Source organism: Sinohyriopsis cumingii, chromosome 13 (genome assembly GCF_028554795.1).
Source record: "Sinohyriopsis cumingii isolate HCF-2022 chromosome 13, ASM2855479v2, whole genome shotgun sequence".
Taxonomy (NCBI): Eukaryota; Metazoa; Mollusca; class Bivalvia; order Unionida; family Unionidae; genus Sinohyriopsis; species Sinohyriopsis cumingii.
This window is the reverse complement of record NC_142973.1, coordinates 51,977,467-51,989,256: the sequence shown is the minus strand read 5'-3', so window position 1 is coordinate 51,989,256 and position 11,790 is coordinate 51,977,467.

Below are 11,790 nucleotides of genomic sequence, written 5' to 3'. Positions count from 1 at the left end.
GGGGTCACATTGTATATAAATAATTTGTGAGTATGTTTTGTGTTTATATTTTGGTACTAATTAACATGGATTTTGCCCATTTGTGAAAAGAATTTTCACCTGTTGCAGATCAAATCTAGTAACAAAAATAAGTTACATGTACATATTGCATGTAATATATAGATTACACTTTTTAGTCTCAGATTACATTTTGTTGCCACTTATATTAGTAATAATTATGCTATACCTCACTAGAAGTTGGCATGTATGATACTGCAAACCCATGTCGACAGTAGTAATTCTGGATTATGTCACTCCTTCATTACCTTCAAACTAGTATCTTCAAACCATCTTCTAAACTTATTTTGAGAGCATAAAATACTGCATCTAATTAATAATGTATTCCAATATCAAATTGATTTTAAGGACAGAAGCTTTGTATGTTTGCTTTTTTTGATAAACGTCAATTTGGTTGTGATTAAGTAACTGTGGGCATATACATGAACGGATGTGTGTGGTGATATTTGACACTGTTTTTTCATTTGTAGGAAAACAATAGCTTCAAAGTAAAAAAAGACGTCATTTTCTTTTATTCAGTTTTGAATTTCCAGACATTTGCTATTGCTATTTTTATTCAATTGTGTGACATTTCATTTTTTGGTTTTGTGATGCATGCTGACCCCCCCCCCCTTCCCATCTGAGTCTTTCAAACTTCTCACCACTGTTTTGGAGGTTGGTTATACAGGTAGGTAATATAGTTTTAAACAAGTGATATGTGTTATACAGTCGAACCCACTTATCTCGACCTCGGTTAACTCGCCAACCCTATTAAGTCGACGTTTTTGAAGTGGAACCGCCAAATTCTCTCTTTGTCTTAGCATTTTCTCATCGGTTATGTCGATTCTTTTATGTCGCCGAACCCTAATATCTCGAGCACAAAAGAAGGCCAAATTTGCCACTTAACGTCAGTTATCTCGATCCCCATGACCAATCGCTTTGTTTGTATCGACAACCCCATCTTAGCAGTGCATCGTTACATCATAATCTGCTTATGCTGACATCTGGGCCGAGTACTATATGCTGTGACAGTCAATCATGCTACCGTACTATACCTACAACTGGCCGACTTCTGAAGACGCGAATAGAACAGATAAAAGTTACGGTTACAGAGACTTAAACTCCGCAAGAAGAAATAGCAAACAACAAATAAACAAGTTTTGCATAATTAAAAATAATTATTTATTTCTCAAAATACAGGAGTGAAAGAATCCCTATATTGGGTGTTAACTTATGCTACAGTAATATATACGGTCCAATATTGCCAGGTGTTGACTCGTGTAAGTTTCTTTCGTGGGAATGGAGATCCTATTTTGCAAGAACACGGTCTTTTGATAGTAACCGCGTGTACGATACTTTTCAGAGCTGTGTCAGAGTGAAATGACTCGCGAATTTAATTTTGACACTGGTTAGCTTTTTGTAAAAACGAACTACACCCCACACGTTTTTTGTGATTTTGTGAGTGATCTTTGTGTTTGCAATGTTGGAGAATATAATAAAGGTTTGTATCGAGAATCGACGGTGGTTTGTATTGTATACTGGTAAATCTCTGCTGTTAGTTGGTGCACATATGCCATTTGTTGTTAGCAAACATGTATGTACATTTTATAGCATGCCGATCGCTTCATCAAACAAATCGCGGCAACGCTGTTGTGTAAAAAAACCTCCAAAAACACGTGCATGTACATTCTCATTTATTAACGCACATCATGTACATAAAGAAATTTCAAGCACATGTTAATATATTGCCGCCATATTGGTTTTCGTTTATCTCGATCATCGGTTATCTCGACGCTTTTTGGCAAACCCCTAGGCTGGCGACATAACCGGGTTCAACTGTATTAGTGTCAGTGATTGTATGAATAGTAAAACATATTTCTCCCAGTCTGTGAGCATATCAAGGCTATGTTTGATAAGCAAATCATTCATGTAAAAAATAACAATGGTGATTAAAACAAATGGTATACTTGCTAAAGCCATGGTTTACTTATTAAAGTATGTGTTACACCACCCGCCTCCTGGGCTTCATTCTCATTTTTGCAGCAATATAGCATTTATGTGAACAGTTGTTTATATACTGCATATTCAATGCTTTAATGTGTGTGTGTGTGTGTGTGTGACTGTGAACATATTATTAGTGTGTATTTTGCATGTACATAATACATGCTCTCAAAGTAGATTAGTTCTCATATGTAACTAACTGAATCACCCTCTGAAAAAGTCTTCATCATCATCATTATTGTTAGTATTTTTATTATTATTATTATTATTATTATTATTCACTTTTCATAAGTTGTATTAGTCTGAATTTTTAAAAATATTGTTTGAGAACCACAAGCAGGTCCAAAAACAAGTGCATTTAAAGTATTATTATTCAAAATGACATCTGAAACTTTCAAGGAATTATTATGAGGAAATATAATTGTTTTGAAAACAAAATGATTCGTTGATTGCCATTGATCATTCCTTCTGGATAATTTTCTGGTTGATTTTGAACCTACATCAGTATAAGATGATCTCACTTGTTAAGCAGTTCAGTTTTATGGCTGCCCTGAACAGTGTTGTACTGTAGAACTATATTTTAGAGGTTTTCAGTCTAGATATACAGTATTCCCTTGCTGTAATACAAGAGATTGGGTCAATACAAATCATTTGTTATATCGAGTTATCACATAGTTGGTACATTTTTCCTATAGCATGTGCAGTTTTATTTTCTTTATGACCACATGTTAAAATATCACTTTATATGATAATGATTGGTCCAAATAGCCAATGAAATTCTTATTTAGTATTCTCTTTTAATGATTGGCTGAGACTAGGGAAAAAAATTTGGTATTCTGCCATCTGGAACTTTTTGTTTTCACAATTACTGTGAACATTTGGCTGCTATTTTTCAACTTGATTCCAGAATGGGAATTGGGGAAATATGTCCATGTCTGTCAAAATATAGCCAATTTACCCCCACAGGGGTTCTTTTAATTATTTAAAGCAGATCATGCTATGCAAAATGGTATAAAATACAAAGAAAAGAATGACAACAAGTTGAACTTATTGTATTGTTCAGTTGATAGCAGGTGTGTGGGTAGGGGTGGGCTGTATACTGTAACAGGATTTGACCTTAACTGATGCTTGGATTAAATCATGACACAACACAGTGTAATGAAAGATGGAAATTTATGAAATGAATTAATAAAATTATGTTTATCCTCTACAAATACATTGTGATTCTTTCAAGCTCGAAACACACGACTCATTCAGTTACTTTACACAAACATTCACAAATGGGAAAACAAAAATGTGATTTATATATTCTCATGTAATGAAGGGGAGATTCATATAATTTCATGTAATGAAAGCAAGATTCATATAATCTCATGTAATGAAAGTAAGATTCATATAATCTCATGTAATGAAGGTGAGATTCATATAATCTCATGTAATGAAAGTAAGATTCATATAATCTCATGTAATGAAAGTAAGATTCATATAATCTCATGTAATGAAGGTGAGATTCATATAATCTCATGTAATGAAAGTAAGATTCATATAATCTCATGTAATGAAAGTAAGATTCATATAATCTCATGTAATGAAGGTGAGATTCATATAATCTCATGTAATGAAAGCAAGATTCATATAATCTCATGTAATGAAGGTGAGATTCATATAATCTCATGTAATGAAGGTGAGATTCATATAATCTCATGTAATGAAAGCAAGATTCATATAATCTCATGTAATGAAGGTGAGATTCATATAATCTCGTGTAATGAAGGTGAGATTCATACAATCTCATGTAATGAAAGTAAGATTCATATAATCTCATGTAATGAAAGCAAGATTCATATAATCTCATGTAATGAAAGTAAGATTCAAATAATCTCATGTAATGAAGGTGAGATTCATATAATGTCATATAATGAAAGTAAGATTCATATAATCTCATATAATGAAGGTAACTCAATTGTACTTAATTGAAACACACCATATGTTCCATGTACTCATTTGAAACAACATAATTGAAACAAACATGATCAATTGTAATCCACATAAAAATTGTGCCAAATATATCACTCATGACTCATGGTCATTTGTACAGTTCGTACAATTCATAACCATGTATGACTCATAAATACTTGTATAAACTTGCAAACAAAACATTTTGACCTGGTTCACATGTCCATTGTCAAATCACCCAGTTCTCCTGAATTCTTGGGTTGGCCCACACTTGTATTGGCCACACACCCCCTTCATGGATCCACCATGCACACAAGTTTACAAATCAGCACTTCCGTCCTTGTATGGCCTTGATGCTCACACCTGCTTCCATCCCCATATGGACAGCCAGACCAACAACCTGATACACCCGCACATACACACAGACAGCTACAATAAAACTAAATTGGTCATAATAACAGGTACGGAAGTAAAATCTGTAGACACATGCTACTAAATTAAACTCTTAATAGCAACTTGTAACAGTTCAAAAATTCACATTTCAGATCCTTGTAGTGGTAAAGGCAACATTTCATGCTACAACATTTAAACTTAATATGCTTCACATATTAAGTAAAATAAAAATACAACACTTACCCCTAGGGCTGTAGAACAAAATGGTGAATGTAATCTCCTTGACAAGATCCCAAAAGACCAATGTGTCAAGTAGAAAAGAAACTTGCCTTAAATCTACAGGAGAATTAGAATTGATAAGGGTAAAATACCTGTGCATACCATGCTTTTTGTGCCTCTCACTGCAAGCAATCTATGACCAGATACATGCTAGTTCAGTCACTTAACTAAAAACAACAATTATCCACCCCAGATAATGTTGTATGCATGTATGATGAAAAATGGTCAAATTGTTCATAGGCGAAACCAAGTTATTTCTTGCCTTATTCTGTGACATATACCAGCATGGGATCCACCTTATATACAAGCATTATTAAATGTTGACTTATTAAAGTGAATAAACTCACCTCTGTTCACATAAGAATGTGGATATAAACCGGTCTCACTTCTGACAGAACTTTATCCAACCAATATATTTTTATGCAGCAAATATGTGATGCAATTCCAGCTCAAAATTTCTTTATGTCATCTGTAGTCTGCTGTTCCAGATCAATGCATGTATCCATTCACAATTCCTTACGGTATATATGGGAATTTCTGCATCTAGTAATCATCCTTTCACATGAATATTCTTATCAATTTGAGGTCTGTTCTTTGGTTAACTGCTTCATCTTATCTTCAATGACTTGAGATGCAAATCTGTCACTAACCTGCCATTTACATGTGTTAGTGATTAAAATGGTGATATTCAGCCAGAACCACTTGAAATTGCAAATGCACTCAATGATTACTTTGTGAATATAAACAAAAAACTCCTGGATCTCACAGTTCATAAAAGATTATCCAGTGTTGAATTAAATGAGAATACTTTTTCAAAACTTATCAAAGAAGAGTACTTCAGAATACTTAAAATAAGTCTTGAATTCATTAAGAAAGTCAACTCATTGCTTTATCTCTTGAACAGAATAAAAGCTTGTATCCCTCAAGTACATAGAAGAATATTCTACAATGTATATATCATGCCACACCTAGAATATTGTTGTTCTGTCTGGGGTAATAGTGGTACAGAAAATCAGGAAAGATTACTGAAATTTCAGAAGAGAGCAGATAGAGTTATTCTTGAGGCTTATTTAGATACACCATCAAGAAATCTTTTTAAAACCCCAAAGTGGCTTCCATTTTAGCAGAGAACTCGGGTTGAAAAGGGTTTACTAGTCTATAAATCTTTACATGGCATGCATCCTGATTATCTTAAATGTATCTTTAAATTTTAAAAAGTTACATATGTATGAACTAAGATCTATCTCAAACAAGTTATATTTACCTAAACCAAATTCAGAGTTTTATAAGAAGAGTTTAGCTTTTTCTGGAGCCAAACCATGGTATTCCATACCACCTTATATAAAGTCAACCACCTCATGCCATTAGCTTTCAAAACAAGCTTCTTAGACAGAACTACTTTTTGCAACATTGTTATCATGTACCCACCTATAATGTTCTACACATGTTCATATTTCTATTTGTATAAATCCTGTATATTCTCATCCATAAATCGTTGTGCATATTTTATTATAGCAATAGATCAGATGTCTAGTTTTTAATAGTATTTGTTGTCTAAAGACACCTCATCTTGGAAAATTGTGCATTATATATATATATATATATATATATATATATATATATATATATATATACACATAATGCACAATTTTATTATTAAAATGTCATTGTATGTCTCTACATTGTGTGCTAACTTTATCTCTTGATTATTCTCCTCATTGTGATTTATGCTTGTATCTTTATAGCTGATACATTGTAAGTAGGACCAGCAACTATTTATTGTAGGCCAGAGATTGTCAAGTTCCTTGGTTGACTGCTTAGTCATGCTATAACTGTCATTATATATCTCTTCTTTGTTGTTTCTAGATTATCGTTTTTGTTGTGACTTATGCTTGTGATTTATTTTTGTGTCTTTATAGCTGGTTTAATTACAAGTATGATTGAAAAGGCGAAGGACATCGTTGGAAGGACAAAACAGCTATTTATTGTAGGCCAAGGATTGTCTGGAGCAGGAGTCAAACTTCTTGGAGATCAGCTGGCTGATATGACCATTGGAGATTTAGAATCAGTGCTGGAAATGAATAAGATTGACCCACTAAAAGTAATACAACTTGGGAAAGATCTGAGAGACCTGGCCAAAGCTCTAGTAAGATCACTCTTTTGTGTATTTTTTAACTTTTGCTCTTGCCTATTTTGGAAGATTTTGCCATGGTCACCAGATAATTTAGATATTTTACAAGTATGGCCATGTCATAGTGGGGTATATTGTTCACGAAACTACAACAAAATTGTGTGTAAGATGTGAAACCACAAAATAATTGGTCCTTGTCAGCCAAGAAGTAAAATCTAGTGAAATAAAAGTGGTAGTAATGCAAGAGAAATTTAAGCAATATACTGTACTATTTCACCCTTTTGCATAAGGGGCTGTGGTATATTGAGAGTCTTTCATAGTTAAGAACCATTCTAAGCAAGTGTGAATACAAATATTTTATGATATTATAGAAACTGTGGATCAGTTTGCAATGAATATCTTCTAAGACAAATTTGCATTTTATGATGAAACATTATTTGCTGGATGGTGAACCTAGCCTATAACAGGAGTACAAAATTAAGAGTGTTCTTTTGAGGTAATTAGAAGGTTCACTCATTACAGTCTAGGTTAGGGCCCAATATATTAATTGTTCCATCACACTTTCCCTTCCTTTATATGTCTTTTAAGCTCTTAGAGATTAAGACATGCAGTTTTGTATATTTTTTTGCATCTTTGCTAAAGAATATGCTATGAACCAGAATTGGTGTGCTATCTTTAGGGTCAAGGTCGTGGCTCATGTATCTTTCCCATTACACTTTCCCTTCTGTTTCATAACTCAAAGCCATTTGAGAGTAAAGGTGAAACATGGTATACCTGTACATCATCCACAGAAAGTGTGACACATATCACCTTGGAGGTGCTATCTTCTAAGACCAGGTCATGGTTTAATATTTTATATTTTTTCATAAATTTTTGCTCTCTGCTCAATAACCTTAAGGTCTTTGTTGTTATGGGGATGATCTTGCTTTACTTGTACATCATCACTAGAAAGGGTGAGTCATAAGTTCATGTCTCGTATTTGAAGTTTTCTATCCCCGATATGGTGATCAATATAGAGACAGTAACTTTAAATCTTTAGAGATTAAGAGATGAAACTTAGTATATTTATACATCATTAATAGAAGATTTATCACGTACCATGGTCAGAATCTTATATTGAATGTCATGGTCATGGCTTCACATTTTGTTTTCATCAGATGTTCTCTTCACAGTAACATTAAATCCTTTAGAGATTAATTTATGAAATTGGGTCCCATACCACATCATAGGTCTTGTATTCAGGGTTTTGGTCATGGCTGAAAATATTTTGATCATATTTCTTTCTACTCCTTAACTTTAAAATTGTTTTGAGATTAAGGGATAAAACTTTATTATTGCAGTAAGTTCTGTTTTGTATGACTTTGGTTTTGCTATTTTCACAAGCCAAAGTTACGACTTAATATTTTAAGTTTACCATTTTATTGTCTCTTCCAATTTATTATATACTAACCATTGTAAGGTGTAACAATATCACTGTCCCATGCAAGGGACACAATTTCACTGAATTTCTTCGGTTGGGAGGAGGGCACTGATCAGGAAACTTCTTGTACAGTGGATTTAGAAAACAATATTTGACTACAATGGTGTTGCTTCATGTTGCAAGAAATTTCATAGGGTTATAATTTGTGGAGTGAGGATTATTATATTTTACTCATATTCTTCATCAATATATCCATGTGTAAATTTTCATTAAAGTCATTCATGATTTTTCACCTCAAGATTTAGACCAGCTTTTAATGCAACACAAATCTGCTTCTTTGACAGTCAGTACAATCAACTCTCTTTTGAGTGATTGCACAATAGACCTTTCTTAAGTTTATAATTGGCGTCTTATTCTATTTAACCACTGAAACCAGAGGTAGAAAGTCTCTCTACGATTTTAACTGGCACTTATGTCATTACATTGAGAGCACATAGCTTACAGTGTTCATTTTACCAATTATACCTTTCCATTTGAATGTATATTTTTTATTCAGTATAAATATTTTTGACATAGTTGGTATACTCAGTATGTGCAGTTTCATGTTTTTTTACATGACATCATGTTAAACTATCACTTTATGTGATTCTGATTGTTCCAAATGTGTCCATGAAATTCTTGTTCAGTATTCTCTTTACTGATTGGCTGTGATCATGTGAATATTTTCCTTACCCTGCCTTCAGGAACTTTTTGTTTTTACTATACTGTCAACATTTTGGCAGCCATTTTTCAAATTGATTGCCCAAAGGGAATTGGGAATAAAAGGTTACGTCTGTCAGGATATGGCCAGTTTACCCCTCAGGGGCTCATTATGCCATCTATAGATTATCATGCACTGAAAAATGGCATTACACCATGAAAGAGAACAATGACAACAACAAGTATAACAAAGGGAATTTGTCAGTTGATAGTGAGCATGGGAAGTGGGGTGGGTATACCTGTAACATGGAATACACCCTGTATACAAGAGTGGTTTAAACATTGACTTGTAGGAGTAAGTAAACTCACCTCTGCTCACAAGTGAATGTGGATATAAACAAGTCTCCAGAGAGAACATTATCCAACTACAGCATTTTTATTCAGTAAAATAGCTAAAAAAATTTGATGTTCCTTATGATGTGACACAATTAGAATTCTAAATAAAAAATGTATCCTGTTCCAAATCTTATAATGCATCTAATAAATCTGGAATATCAACATCCATAATCATCCCTACAAATGAATGTCCAACAACTGGAATCCTTAGAAGTGAAACTGACATACTTTTGCTGCTAAATATTACTCCAACCAAATTCTAGTCAAGCTTTATGACAATTATGCTGAACATGCTTAGACATTATTTTTTGAGAAATTATGATATCTAAGTCAAATATTCTGTTTATTCAGAAGGACAGTTGCTCTTTAAATTATAATTGAAAAAAAATTCTAATGTTACTGGTTATAGAACTGCCAAATATTCCACTAGAGCCAGGGACTATTTTTGTATGTGTAACAAGTGAAAGTTGCTGTATCTGGTTTAGAATGAATGAACTTATTCTTCTTTCTTTCCCATTTTCATTAAAATGAAAACTATATTATAAACAAAGTTCGCAAAAGCTGGACATTATGAGATTCATAACTTCAATAAATCATTACCCATTTGAGATCCTCTCTATATAATATATATAATAAACATATGCAAGAGTATGCAAGAGTTTGAATCTATAAATATCTGCAGTTCTGAAGAATCATTTTAAAAGTGCCTCAAGATCATATTCTTAGGTCTTAAAATTTAATTGGAATTCTTTTGGTTTATGTTTTGTACAAAAAGTTGCAGTTATTATATAAATTAAAAGAATTATCCATCTGTAATTAGTAATTTCATCATATTCAGTGAAATAGTTTCTCTCATGAATAATAATTATTCTATTATTATATTTTATATTAGCTGAAGATGATTCTAGTGCCCTTTGTCTGTATTAATTTGCCAGCTCTAGCAGATATTAAAACATAAGTATCACTTTTCATTGGTAGCTGTGATGGTACCATTGTCGTTGCTAACGAAGCTAAGGTTTAAATGTAAGTCATATGACATGCATCAAAGCATTTTTTAAATACAATAATGTGTTTGAAAGCATCCTTTTTTCTGATAACATCATACAATTTAATATTTCAGTATTCTGATTTCATCCAAAAATTTTCCTTTCGAGAACTTGGCAATGCTTTCGAGTCCTTTGATGTGTCATTCAATGGGTCTTTCCCATTCCCCAGTCATAACATTGACCTTTTTGAGGACCAGCATTATAGCATCTTCCTTGGAGGATTCATTGAACTGACTCTGGGTAAATTGTGTCATTTTTTATTGATTATTTTCACATTATTCATGTAACAAGGTTATTGTGAACCATGAAAGCATACCTGTCTTTGGAAGGCCACCATATAATGAGATATTTTGCAAGCAAGGCCATGTCATAATGGTTTATATTGTCTGTGAAATTATGCATATGGTGTGTAAAATATAAAACCACAAAACAATAGGTTTTTATCAAGAATAAACTAAAAAAAGTTAAATAAATGAAGTAGTAATGAAAGAATGAAATGGATGCAATATAATGTACTATGCCAATACCCTTGTTGTACAAGAGCCTAAAATATGTTTAAGGTCTTCATAGTAAGTGACCATCCTGAGAATGGTGAATTAAACTGCATAACCTGCTTTAAAGAAATCCCCAAAGTACAAATTTATACTATGTCAACAGATAAGCATTAAGCAGATTGCAAAAACTTGCAGTGAATATCTTTAAAGAATGAACATCACTTTGGAATTAATGACAGTTGTACTGTTAGGTAGAGGTAGCCTATTAGGGCAATTAGTTTTTCATTGTAGTTATAAAGTGCATGTGTCATTTCAGATATAACATGAAAGTAAAACTAAAAGTTTGAGGGAGTCAAGAAAACTGATATTGCATGATTATGTTTACTGAATCGGGCTTCATTGTATCTGCAGTGGCCCTAAGCAATCATAATGCATATTAGAGTCTGATTACCACTTTAAATGATATGTAAAATTCTATTGCATATCTTGAAAGTCATTTTGATTGGCAGATACCCTTTGTTCTTTGAATGTAAGTGTGCTTTTTGGAAATGTTTTTCAGTTTGTCGCAGAAATTAAAGTTGTGACTTTTTTCTTGTTACTTTTCCAAAGCATAATTATTATTGTAAATAATATCATGAAAATGTAAAGGTGTTAAAATCATTTACTCATGTTTTCATTAGGATGAATTATTTTGGACCTGCAGAAGATTTTGAGAAGAAGAACTGTTCAGAATTATAATTGTATATCCTACTAACATATTATAAGCTTTTACGTGTATTTGTGGATCCAGAATGAATGTATACTTATCTTAGAACTTGTAAACTTGAGGATGCTCATAGTGAGGAGCAGTTTTGCATAAGAAAGAGGAGACAACAACATATCAAGATAGAGAGAAAATAACTCCAAGAGGTAACTTATGGTGTGAACATGAAGTATTTT